Source organism: Mustela putorius, unplaced genomic scaffold, assembly GCF_011764305.1.
Source record: "Mustela putorius furo isolate JIRA1106 unplaced genomic scaffold, ASM1176430v1.1 tig00000596_pilon_pilon_pilon, whole genome shotgun sequence".
NCBI classification, from domain to species: domain Eukaryota; kingdom Metazoa; phylum Chordata; class Mammalia; order Carnivora; family Mustelidae; genus Mustela; species Mustela putorius.
The window spans coordinates 3,442,636-3,455,056 of NW_025421428.1; the positions used below are offsets into that span (position 1 = coordinate 3,442,636).

At 37.5% G+C, this 12,421-nt stretch overlaps 1 protein-coding gene across 1 annotated transcript in view; it reads right to left on the reverse strand.

Moving 5' to 3' along the window:
• Positions 1-6,161, reverse strand: part of C5 (complement C5) — a 108,710-nt gene extending 102,549 nt beyond the window's left edge. Inside the window, exons 1-3 of the mRNA XM_045082333.1 lie at positions 6,096-6,161; positions 4,804-4,875; positions 1,905-2,003 (exon numbers count right to left, since the gene is read on the reverse strand). The gene's annotated coding sequence lies outside the window, so the exon portion shown is untranslated. The remainder of the gene's footprint in view (positions 1-1,904; positions 2,004-4,803; positions 4,876-6,095) is intronic.
• Between the last annotated feature and the right edge of the window lie 6,260 nt (positions 6,162-12,421).

The following is a 12,421-nucleotide window of genomic DNA, read 5'->3' on the forward strand; positions in this document are numbered from 1 at the left end:
GAGGGGAGGGGGTTGGGGGGTTGGGAGGAGCTGGTGGTAGGTATTAAGGAAAGCACATACTGCATGGAGCACTGGGTGTGGCGTATAAACAATGAATCTTGGAACACTGAAAAAATAAAATTAAATTTAAAAAAATAAATAAAAATAAGCCAGTTTCTCAATGGTAGGACAGACTGTGTCCTAGTCTGTAGATGCTTAGAGATCATTCATTTCAACAGCCAGTGTGCCTATAGGGCACTTTCAAAAAGGGACAAGACCAGAAAGACAGACAGTATTGTGGTCCAGCAAAGTGATATCATAACAGATAGGTCATCCTGGTGTATTCCTCAAGAGGCCAGGCAGAAAATCACATTAAGGAGGATTGTTGGCAAATAGGTAGGACCTACCTAACTATATGGCTGAGCCCAGGGGATGGCCAGGATGGAGGCAGGGTCCCTGATCAAGAAAGAGACCAAGAGGAGCAATCATCATTTAATGTGTACAGAGTTTTTGTAGTAAATGATGAAAAAGTTTTGGCTATAAATGATGTTAGTGGTTACATGACATTGTGAATGTATTTAATGCCACTGAGTTTTATACTTCTGAATGGTTAAAATAACAAACATTATGTTATATATATTTTACTATAATTTTTTAAAGCCATAAAACTATAATTTTTTAAAGAAAAAAGAAAGAAAGAAATAGACTAGGTATTAGGTTTACTGGATTAGGGAGTAGGTAGATGCTCGAAGATTAGTGATACTAGGAAGAAGTAGATGCTAAATCCCAGACCATATGTACTCAGCATCTTAATAACATACTGCCTCTAGACCACACAGAATCACTTCTGGGAGCTCTGCATTTTTCCCTTAGGAAAATAAAATCTTGAGGAATGACTAATTCGATCTGGCTGGTCTGAGGGTGGGGCCTCTTAAAGGCTTTTCTCCTCCTTTGTGGGAGGAACAAACAAAGCAGCTCCATGTGGACATCACTGGCAACCACTTCACTTGCATGAGCAGGTTTCCTCATCTGAGCAGCTACTGTGCCAGGCCTTGGGCACAGACCCTGGGCCTGAGACCACAGGGATTTGGGAAAGAGGGAGCACTAATTTTCTCTTATAAGAGAGGGGGCCTTGCATCAAGTCCTGACCCAGCCATGACTAAGGGACCTTGAGAACTGTTAAGACCATGGTTTAGGTTTGGAATTACCTCCCAGAGTTCCCTCAGGGTCCCTGGAACCTCAGCTCCAGGTGCCATGTGGGATCCAGCTTCAAGCGAACTTGGAGAGAACATCCATACTAGCATCCTAGCTCTCCCTGTTAAATGTCAGGTCCTTGACCCTTCTGGAAATTGATGTCGTGCCTCCAAGGCATCCTTGACTTGGGAATGAAGAATGTGGTAGAGAGGGCTGAGGTGCTGGGATGAGAATGACAGATGGCTGGGTTATCACTGGGGATATAAAGACATGAAGGATGGCTTAATCAGTTGGAGAAGTTTGGCAGTCGGGATTATATATAAAGGATAGGGGAGAGGAAAAGAAGAGGGAGAATTGAGATTTAGGTGTGCCTGCAGTCAGTCAGTCATTCAACAAATTTTGGGTGGGCATCTAAAATGTGCCAGATACTGAGCTAGTGCTGGGGCGGCAGTGGGGAACTAGACAGGACGCTCAAGGAGCTTGAGGTCTAGTGTTGAAAACAGACCACCAAACAAACAGACCAAACAGTGATCAGCATTATGATGGGAGAGCTACATAGGGCCAGGGAAAGAAAAAGAGTTTACAATAATTAGAATTAGTTTCTGCTGCATATAGCAGACAACCAGAATAACTGTTGGCTAAATGAGATAAATGTTTATTTCTTTCTCACATAAAAGAAGTCCAAGACTGTGATGGTATTTCCAAATGTCATCAGAGGCAAGGGTCATTACCTTTTCATCCACCATGCTATCATCTAGCTTTCATCTTCAGTGTTATCTTATGGTCTGAGATGGCTGTTGGAGCTCCAACCATTGTTTCTGAGTCGAGGGCTGAAAAAAAAAAAAAAAAGGCAGAAAAGAGACACCTCCTGTTGAATCAACTTTCTTTGAACAGTCTTCCTTGAAGTCCCATAAATACATTTCATCAGGAAACTTGGGAATAGGCTGTACCCAACTTCCAGGGAAACTGAGCAGCAATATGGCCAGCTGGAATTCAGGTTTTGATAATAAATAAGAAAGAAAGAACTAATTCTGTGTTAGTTAGCAGTCTCTCTGACATAAGTATTTCACCTTTTGCATTCCATATTCATGGATATTGAAATGTGATATTGAATTCTAGTAGAACTATCAAAGATTATTATTTTTGGCAATATAGAGTATTCTCTTGTAATAGAAGACAGAATTTAAAAAAAAAACTTTTTAAATATTTCATTTTAAAATGTTGTTCTTAGAGGGGAAAAGGTGAATTTTTCTGCCAGCATGTGTTCAGCTAAGGAGACCTTTTCTCTGGCCATCAGTAGCCACTGCTGAACAGACCACCATGAAGATAGGCAAGGTAAGAGCAAGGACCAGGGGCCAGCCAACACGAATCAGGGCATCAGGTCAAGTTTGGTCAAGCAGATCTTGCTATTACAAAATGACCCCAGTTGCAGCAAAAATGAAATTTACATATTGATAACAAAGTTAGAGAGTATTTGGGAATATTTCTGTAGCTTTTGTGTTTCAGGAATCACTTCTGAATATCCCCGTCTCAGTGCCTTACACCTGAGTCAATGATAATAAATGTGGGTGGAACGAACACTGCCAGTGAATTTGTCTCTCAAAGATTCCCTCTTTTTACTTGCTTTTAATATAGAATGACTTGGAATCCATAACTTCAAGTTGCTATAGTATTTAGAGGAGTTAAGGAGCTGAAACCTGAAGGTTTGGTTACAATGCCAGAATTTGGAGCCTGGGATTGGACCTCTATCTAGTACAGGGCTTACTTCAGGGCCCTCGCTGCAAATGAAAGCATGAGGGCACAAGAAGTAAGTGCATTTCACTGCTTCTGACTGTCTGTTTCACAACCTTTCTTTTTTTAGGTAACCATTTATTGAATGGGTTTATAATTAGGACAGCCAATCAAAAGTGAGTGACCCCATTACATTTAAAAATGGAGGGGTGCCTGGGTGGCTCAGTGGGTTAAGCCTCTGCCTTCGGCTCAGGTCATGATCTCAGGGTCCTGGAATCCAGCCCCACATCAGGCTCTCTGCTGGGTGGGGAGTCTGCTTCGCCCTCTCTCTCTCTCTCTCTCTCTGCCTGCCTCTCTGCCTACTTGTGATCTCTCTCTCTCTCTGTCAAATAAATAAATAAAATCTTAAAAAAAAAGAATATTAAAAAATGGAAATCAGGGGCACCTGGGTGGCTCAGTGGATTAAGCCTCTGCCTTTGGTTCAGGTCATGATCCCAGGGTCCTGGAATTGAGCCCCGTATCGGGCTCTCTGCTTGGTGGGGAGCCTGCTTCCACCCCTCTCTCTCTGTTCCCTTTGTGCCTACTTGTGATCTCTCTGTCAAATAAATAAATAAAATCTTTTTTTTAAAAATGGAAATCAATTCCCAAGTAATGTTGAGTGTGCTTTTATTCTACTTGAGGCCTTAATTTAAGGCTTAAATAATATACATAAATCTTGTGAAAGCTGCACCTTGGAAGAAATGAAATAGAGCATACTCTAAAAGATTAAGGAAGAATTTAAGATCTATGTGAGGCCTCTATTTAAAAGGCAACTAGCTATCATCACTGGCAAGTTACTCAAGACAGTGAGAATGGTTACCAAATAATGTGTTTGACCACAGCAAATAATGTTGAGGAAAAAGACTTCTATCTTAACCTTTCTTAAAATGCTTTTTAAATCAAAACTGAATCCAAATCTATGATTCTCTCAAATATTAAAGTACTTAGAAGAACACAATTTATGAAGCATCCTAACTGTGTCATCCTTTATCTAAGCATTCATTCTTATCCAAGTCATTTTCACCTCCATGATCTTATTGGGCTTTACAACTCTAAGCATGGTGGTGAGGGTAAATGCTGAATTCAGAGAGGTCAAGTGACTTGCTCAAGGCTGCACAGTCAAATAGGAGCCATTCCTGACCTGGCAGTCAGACTGGGCATTTATTTCACAGTTATGTTGTGTGTACACACTCTTGCCGGGTGAGCACAAAGGATGCAAACAGAGACAGCTGCTGTTCTCAGGGAGCTCCAGTGTGTGGACTTGTGAATCAGACTGTTGGGCTTGGGCCCTGCCTCTGCTACTCACTGTTGGACCTTGCACAAATTACTTAATCGCTCTGTGCCTCAGTTTTCCTATCTGTAAAGGGAGAACAAGTAAAATATGTAGTTCATAGGGTTGTGGTGAGAATTAGGCACATTAATTCTTGGAAAAAGCTTAGGACAAAATCTGACCTTGAGTAAGTCTTCAGTAAATGTTATTTTTAGTAGGAGAGACAGATATTAACTATAATAAACTGGAAAGTAACAGTTCTATCAGAGCTTAGGCTTGGGGCTAAAGGAAGTTTCCTCAAGAAAATGGCTCTAACCTAAACGTTGAAAGATAAAATAGTATTAACCATATGGGCACTCCAGACTGGGATGAGGGGCTTTAATTCCTGGATTACATACTCATTTATTATTATTATATTATTTTATTATTATTATATTATTTTATTATTATTATTATTTATTAGCACAATTTATTCCAGACCAATTTTATTGATCTGAAGCATATGGAACCAATTTTTTCTAAAGTAAAAAGAACACAGGCCTAGAAGTCAAAAGACCAAAGTCCCCGTTGTAGGTCTGCCATCAACTCACCGCAGTAGGAAGGGTCATTTAGTCTGCTTCTGGCCAGTGCTCTTCCCTCTGTGCGCATCTCTCCTGCACTCCCTGGAATATTTTGAAGCAAATCCCAGCATCACTTTATTCAACCTGTAAATATTTCAGTATGTATCTCCCAAAGAAAATAACTTCCTTTTTTTAAACCTCATACTCTTTCTTAATATCATCAAATATCTAGTCAGTGTTCACATTTCCACTAGGAGTTCATGAATTTCAACTACCACCACCACCACCACCACAACAAAACATCAATAACTTCCAATGGCCCTGGAATAATTCCAATTAGGGCCCTGGATAAAAGTATTAAGTACATATACACAACTGTTTTTTAGCTATCATCTGTTCTGCTACAGATAGAAGCCTGCATATTACTTAGCTCATAATGACTGCAAAGTAAGAGAATGATAGCAAGGCATCCTGCTGATTCATATGCAGTTTTTTCTTCCAACACTTTGGTATTTTTTGCCACCATGTTAATAGGAGCCTAACACAAAGTACATTACTCCGCTGAATGCACACAGCAAATGAGTAACAGAGTATTATGACATAACGTCCATTCAACCCACATACTTCCATCTTGGCTCCATGTGGCCATCAGCCTCCCCAGAAGTCCACACATTTCACTGTTTCCATAACTCAGTTGCCACAGCCCTCCTTCACACAGCTTTCTGTCAAAGTTGTTATTTTTAAGATAAAGTACTATAGGCATTATAATGTTTTTTGCTAGAATTGAGTATCTTTGTAACTTTATCAGATTGCTGTTCTTTCCTTGCTATTGTTAGTGCTCTGGTTACAATGTTGCATGATTTTTTTTTTTTTAGCAGTCTGTCTCCCTCTTATTTTTCAGTGTAGCAGAAGGGTCACTAATTAATTATGGAAACCATTTAATGGATGAAATATTGAGCTGTAAAAAAATCAAAGATTCTTAAAAATAATTTACGAATTGTACTGATTTGCATGGTTACCCATAATTTAAGGGAGAACTCAGTAATGAATCCTGTTCTTATCCCTCACTTGAACCTCCCAGCAAATCAGAAAGTTTTTAGGAAAGTAGGAACTTGAAATGTTGCTCACCAAACGATGGCTTATAAAAACATTAAGTGAACAAAATATGTTCAAAGACATAGATGTTTCTTTTTATATACTAGGTTACAATTAGAGTCTAAAATATGCCATTGCCAAAGTTCTGGGGGAAACTGTCAATAAAAAGATAAAAATATTACAAAGAAAACTATTCCCTAATTCTGTATAACATACTAGTTGTTTACCTTTATCTGAAGTGCCAACACCTTGAATTTCCCAGGTAGCCAGAGAATCAGTTAGCGTCCACTCCAGCTGATGCCTGGAAAATGAAATATTCCATAGCTGTCATACACAGGTGAGCCTTAATTAACCTGGAACCAATATAACATGATCTATTCATCAGAAACATTTACGGTTTTCCCATTTAAGTTCTTGAAGCAAATTGAAAGAAAACAAAATTAAATCAGTGGCCTAGGGTGAGGAGAAGGTTAAGAAAAGAGCAAAGGATAACAAGGGACTCCTCCATTCTCAGAACAATGGTTATACATCGATTAAGTTTGAACAATATGAAATAGCGGTTTGTGTAGGTCAAAAATATTTGGATATAGGCGCATCCATATGATTTGCTATCCATTGAATGTTTGTGTCCCTCCCCCCCACAATTCATACACTGAAATCTAATCCTCAATGAGATGGCATTTAGAGGTGAGAACTTTGAGAGGTGCTTAGGTCAGGAGGATGGAGCCCTCGTGAATGGAATTAGTGTCGTTACAAAAGAGGCCCCAGGGAATTCCCTCATCCCTTCTGCCATGAGGGGTTACAGTGAAAGAGCTATCTGTGAACCAGAAAATGGGCTCTCCCTAAACACTAAATCTGCCAGTGCATTGATCTTGGACTTCTTGGCCTCCAGAACTGTGGGAAATAAATGCTTGTTGTTTATGAGCCACCAAGTCTATGTTATTCTGCTTTAGAAGCCTGAACAGACAAAGACATAGTTCAACCTAATATATACTCCCATGTTTTGTTTTCATTGCCTTTATATAAACTTAAAGGGCTGTGATAAGTTGTCAAATAAAAATTATATGATACTCATTGAACCCTCCTAAGAAAAGTAATTTTAAAAACGTTCAAACATAAGGAATTTCCAGAATACTAAAACCTATTAGTCCAAACTGTCTATTTTCTAAGTGTCTATCATGTGCATGGCACAGTCCTAAGAATAAATATGGGGATAAATAACAAATTGTCTGCCTTCAAAGAATTCATTCTAGAAGAGGAGAGAAAGATATAAACAAATAGATGATCACAGAAGATATAAGTCCCTTCAATAAAAGTGTGTACAAACTACAGTAAGAATACAAAGAAGTATTTAATTCCTTGGGGACACTTTTTGGAGAACCCAGCATCTGAGCTGGATTGTCCAATGTGAAATACCTTTAGTCAGGCATGGGGGATCAAGAAGAGATGATGGGCATTAAGCAGGGCACTTGATGTAATGAGCGCTGGATGTTGTATGCAATGGATGAATCACTAAATTCTACCTCTGAAACTAGTAATACAGTATATGCCAACTAAATTGGATTTAAAGAAAAAGTTTTTTACAAGAGAATTTCCAGGAAAAGGTAAGAAAACTGCAAAGAGCAAGTAGTGCTGGAGCTGAGAGGGTAGTGGCGAGGCAGCTGGGAGGTGAGCTGGAGCTGTTGGCAAGGACAGTGGGTGCGAGTGTTTTAATCTACACAGATTTTGCCTGATAGCTTATGGAGAAGTGGTTTTAGGTGGTGAAGTGGCATGATCAGATTTGGATTTTAACATAATCACGTGAGCAGCAGAGCTTGGAGAGTGAATTAGAGAAGTGGAAAAGCGGGAATCAGAGAGAGTAAAGGAGGCTGTTGGGCATCAGTCAAGTCATGATAGCTGAACAACAACTGATCAGTTCTCAAATCTTATGGGTCATCAGTTATTTGCTGTGTGTGTTCATTATGTGAGGAAAATATTGCCTTCTTTTATTTGTTATATAGATAAATAACATTGGAAATACTTATCTAAATGGATGACATAGGTTGTTGGTGTGTTTGTTACAAAGCTTTGTTTAGAAAGACTGAAATAGGGGCACCTGGGTGGCTCAGAGGGTTAAGCCTCTGCCTTCGGCTCAGGTCATGGTCTCGGAGTCCTGGGATCGAGCCCCACATCAGGCTCTCTGCTCGATGGGGAGCCTGCTTCCCCCTCTCTCTCTCCCTGCCTCTCTGCCTACTTGTGATGTCTCTCTCTGTCAAATAAATAAAATCTTAAAAAAAAAATAAAGACTGAAATAATTATATAGAGGTATAAAGCCAGATATCACCCCAAACTACACGTTCAGTGTAAGTCCAACGTAAGTGAAATGGCATTCTTCTACAAAGATCATCAGTGCTGCAGTTAGTCCTCCTCCTAAGGGAAAAATCAATCCAACAGCCAACCAAATTAACCTTGATCAAATGTCAGTGCTACCTTTAATAATCAAAGAAACCCTGGGAAGAGTGACAGACCACATATTTATCATATCTGGATATTCTTTAAAAATCCCAAGGAAAAGAAAAATAAATCTTAGAATATCTTTTAGGAGAAGTCAGTCTTCTGTCAGTCTGTCAGTCAGAAAAAGAAGTCAAACTCTCACTCTTTGCAGATATTATACTTTATGTGGAAAACCCAAAAGACTTCACTCCAAAACTGCTAGAACTCATACAGGAATTCAGTAAAATGGCAGGATATAAAATCAATGCACAGAAATCAGTTGCATTTCTTTTCTTTCTTTCTTTTTTAACTTTTTTAATGTTAAGCCCCAAATTATAAAATCTTTTTTAAAATTAACATATAATGTATTATTTGTTTCGGGGGTACAGATCTGTGATTCATCAGTCTTACACAATTCACAGCACTCACCATAGCACATACCTTCCCCAATGTCTAACACCCAGCCACCCCATTCTTCCCTTCCCACTCCCCTCTAGCAATCCTCAGTTTGTTTGCCAAGATTATGAGTCTCTTATGGTTTGTCTCCCTCTCTGGCTTCCTCTTGTTTCATTTTGCCCTCCCTTCCCATATGATCCTCTATCTTCTTGGTGGGAATACAAGCTGGTGCAGCCACTCTGGAAAACAGTATGGAGGTTCCTCAGAAAGTTGAAAAAGGAGCTACCCTATGACCCAGCAATTGCACTACTGGGTATTTACCCTAAGGGTACAAATGTAGTAAACCAAATGGGCACCTGCACCTCAATATTCATAGCAGCAATGATCAAAATAGCCAAACTGTGGAAAAAGCCCGGATGTCCACTGACAAATGAATGAATAAAGAAGATGTGGTGCCCGCGCGTGTGTACACACACACACACACACACACACCCCAGAATATTATGCAGCCGTCAAAAAATGAAATCTTGCCATTTGCAACAACATGGGTGGAACTAGAGGGTATTAAGCTAAGCGAAATAAGTCAATTAGAGAAAGAAAATTATCATATGATCTCACTGATATGTGGAATTTGAGAAACAAGGTAGAGGGTCATAGGGGAAGAGAGGAAAAAAAGAAACAAGACAAAACCAGCAAGGAAGACAAACTGTAAGAGACAGTGAATCTCAGGAAGCAAACTGAGGGTTGCTGGAGAGGAGGGGGGATGGGAGGGATGGAGTGGCTGGGTGATGGACATTGGGGAGGGTATGTGTAGTGGGGAGCACAGTGTATTGTGTAAGACTGATGAATCACAGGCCTATACTCCTGAAACAAATAATACATGGTATGTTAATAATAAAAAATAATTACTTATAAAAATAAATATATAGATAATGATTTATATTTATTTAAAACAATAAATAAAGGGTGTTTTTAAATTTTTTTAGAATTTATTTATTTGACAGAGAGAGATCACAAGTAGGCAGAGAGGCAGGCAGAGGGGGGGGGGAAGCAGGCCCCCCGATGAGCAGAGAGCCCGATGCGGGACTCAATCCCAGGACCCTGGGATCATGACCTGAGCTGAAGACAGAGGCTTAACCCACTGAGCCACCCCGGTGCCCCTAAAGGGTGTTCTTTAATGGAGCCATATGAATATATTTTTTAACTAACATTAAATTTACACACAAAAATTATCAACTGGGATAAAATAAGTATAAAATTACCAAGTTTCCCATAATACATGCTAAATAAATGTCTGCTATTATTTAAAATTGAATAAATTAATGTCACTTTTGAGTTGTGTTATGTTGATGAAAACTGTTCATATAATGAAAATGCCAAGGTTAAGCTTTGATTTAAGTTAAAGGCAAACTAAGGTAACTTTCCTTTGTGATAGTTTTAGTTCCTTATCCAATGAAAAATTCAAACTTCCACTATATGAAAAAATTGTAATTATTAGAAACTCTGTTCAACTCTAAATGATCTGACAATATTATTAATAACCTTATAACATGAGGGTCATGCAATTTAAAATAAAAAAATAAACATTGAAAAAGTCCAAATGTAAAGTCCAAGTTTAAAGGGGAATATGAATTAGGGACTCCTGGCTGGCTCAGTTGGTAAAGCATGTGGCTCTTGATCTTGTGGTCATGAGTTCAAGCCCCACATTGGATATAATAAAGCTTACTTTTAAAAAAGAAAAAAAAAATAGACAAGATGAATTAGAATTCATGGATGTGAACTTTATATTAAAATGAAAAAAAAAATGTTCTTTTCACCAAAAATTTCCTGAATGGGTTCTTTTAAATATTTCACTTTATGCATTTAAAATATGATTCAACTCATTATTTTCATTAGGCCCTTTATATTTTTAAACCACTGATAGATAAGAAAGACTGCAGTTCCCTGGTATCTGAAATTATTACAGAGTAGAGTAAGAAAAAAGGAAGCAGTAAATTGTGTCAACAGATTCAATGAAGCATTCTCTAACAGATAAGATGCAGGCAAAAATCATTAAGTACTTGAAGCATAGAAGGTGAGAGTCTCACAGGCCACGGCATCTCTCCTTAGGTAGATAGTGATTTTCTGATCAGGCATCCAAGAAACAGTTCTGAGTGTCTAAGGAGCAGTTAATGTGTACAGGCAGGGAACTTGTCCCATTGCTAAAATTATGGAGGCGACCTCTATCTTTGGTCACCTTATTAACATCATCACCATTGCCATCATCTTTAATGGCAATTTGTAAAGTGCTGCTGCATTCGGTATACCCATTAGAACCTAATCTGCCTTCCTTCCCTTGAGATAATTTGTAAGAGAAAATTTACTGGAAGAAGACTGAAACCGTTTCCAATGGAAACATGGGAGAAAAACATTACTAGGTGGACTTTGCAATCCCGTTCATAATTTTCTATGTTAATATGAAATTGAAATATTATTTATAAAATATGATATTGAGAATAAGTGGGATTTTTTCATGTTAAAATTCATCTTCTTGTATTAATTTTAAGTTCACTTCAAGTTTTTTTAAAAACCATTTTGATAGAAAACTTGGCATCATTCTAAAATGAAGTTCCCTCTACCTCTAAATTATGCTTATATTTTGCTGATTCTTTGTTTTTATAATGTACAATTTAACCTTTAGTTCGTCAACTCTTCTATTTTTGCTGATGATATAAAGTTGGGAATTAACTTCATTCCCCCCCAAAGATAAACCACTGGTCTCAATATCATTAAGTGGTCATCCTCCTTTTTCCTAGAAATTAAAATTCCCTTTTTATTATACCTGACTTGTCTGAATTGTAAACACATCTGTCTGTCTGAATGAAAAGAAATCCATTGTCATAGCATGGTGGAATTTTTGTTGCTTTTGAAAAACGATCAGATACAAGTTCTAAATATACGTATAAAAAATTGCATTGGGTACTCCAGATAAATCTTAGTTGTATCTGTTAAAAAAAAAAATGTTAACAGAGAAAATATATGATAATCTTAAAATAGCAAAAGCATTTGTCTTTTAGTGAGCTATGAAAGTGATCTGATTTATACACAACAAATGTGAAAATTTTGTAAAATAAAACAGTAAATATATTTTTCTTATCAAATTTAGTTTGGAATAATTACTTCAAAAATTGATCCCAATTTAATGTCTATTAAAAATGACAATCACTAAAAAATTCAATTTTTAAAAGATAAAATAATCAAGTCATTAAGAAAGATCAACAGCTTATCAGTAATAGAGGGGTGAGAGAATGGGCGGATTAAATGACTTACCACATGGTAGTATAAATGAACAAAATATCTTATATTTATAGTTCTGTATGGACTTATACTTTGAGACCTTTCTTTTGCTAATGTTTTTCATGTCCATTCAATGTCCATTGGTCATTATATAATTAGTATATAAAATATATATATTTTATGTTACATATAGTAACATATTTTATGTTACATATAGTAATTAAGGACATGTCTCTAATTTTCCTTGAACATTGTTCACAAATTCATTTGAAAGAAAATTTGTTTGATTCAAAATAATAAAAGCCTATAATAAGAAAATAATTAAAGCCTATAAAAAATATAAGTACATACTTTAGGAAAAAACTAATTTTTGTAGGAAACAAAGAGGTTAGAATGTTATACATAATTT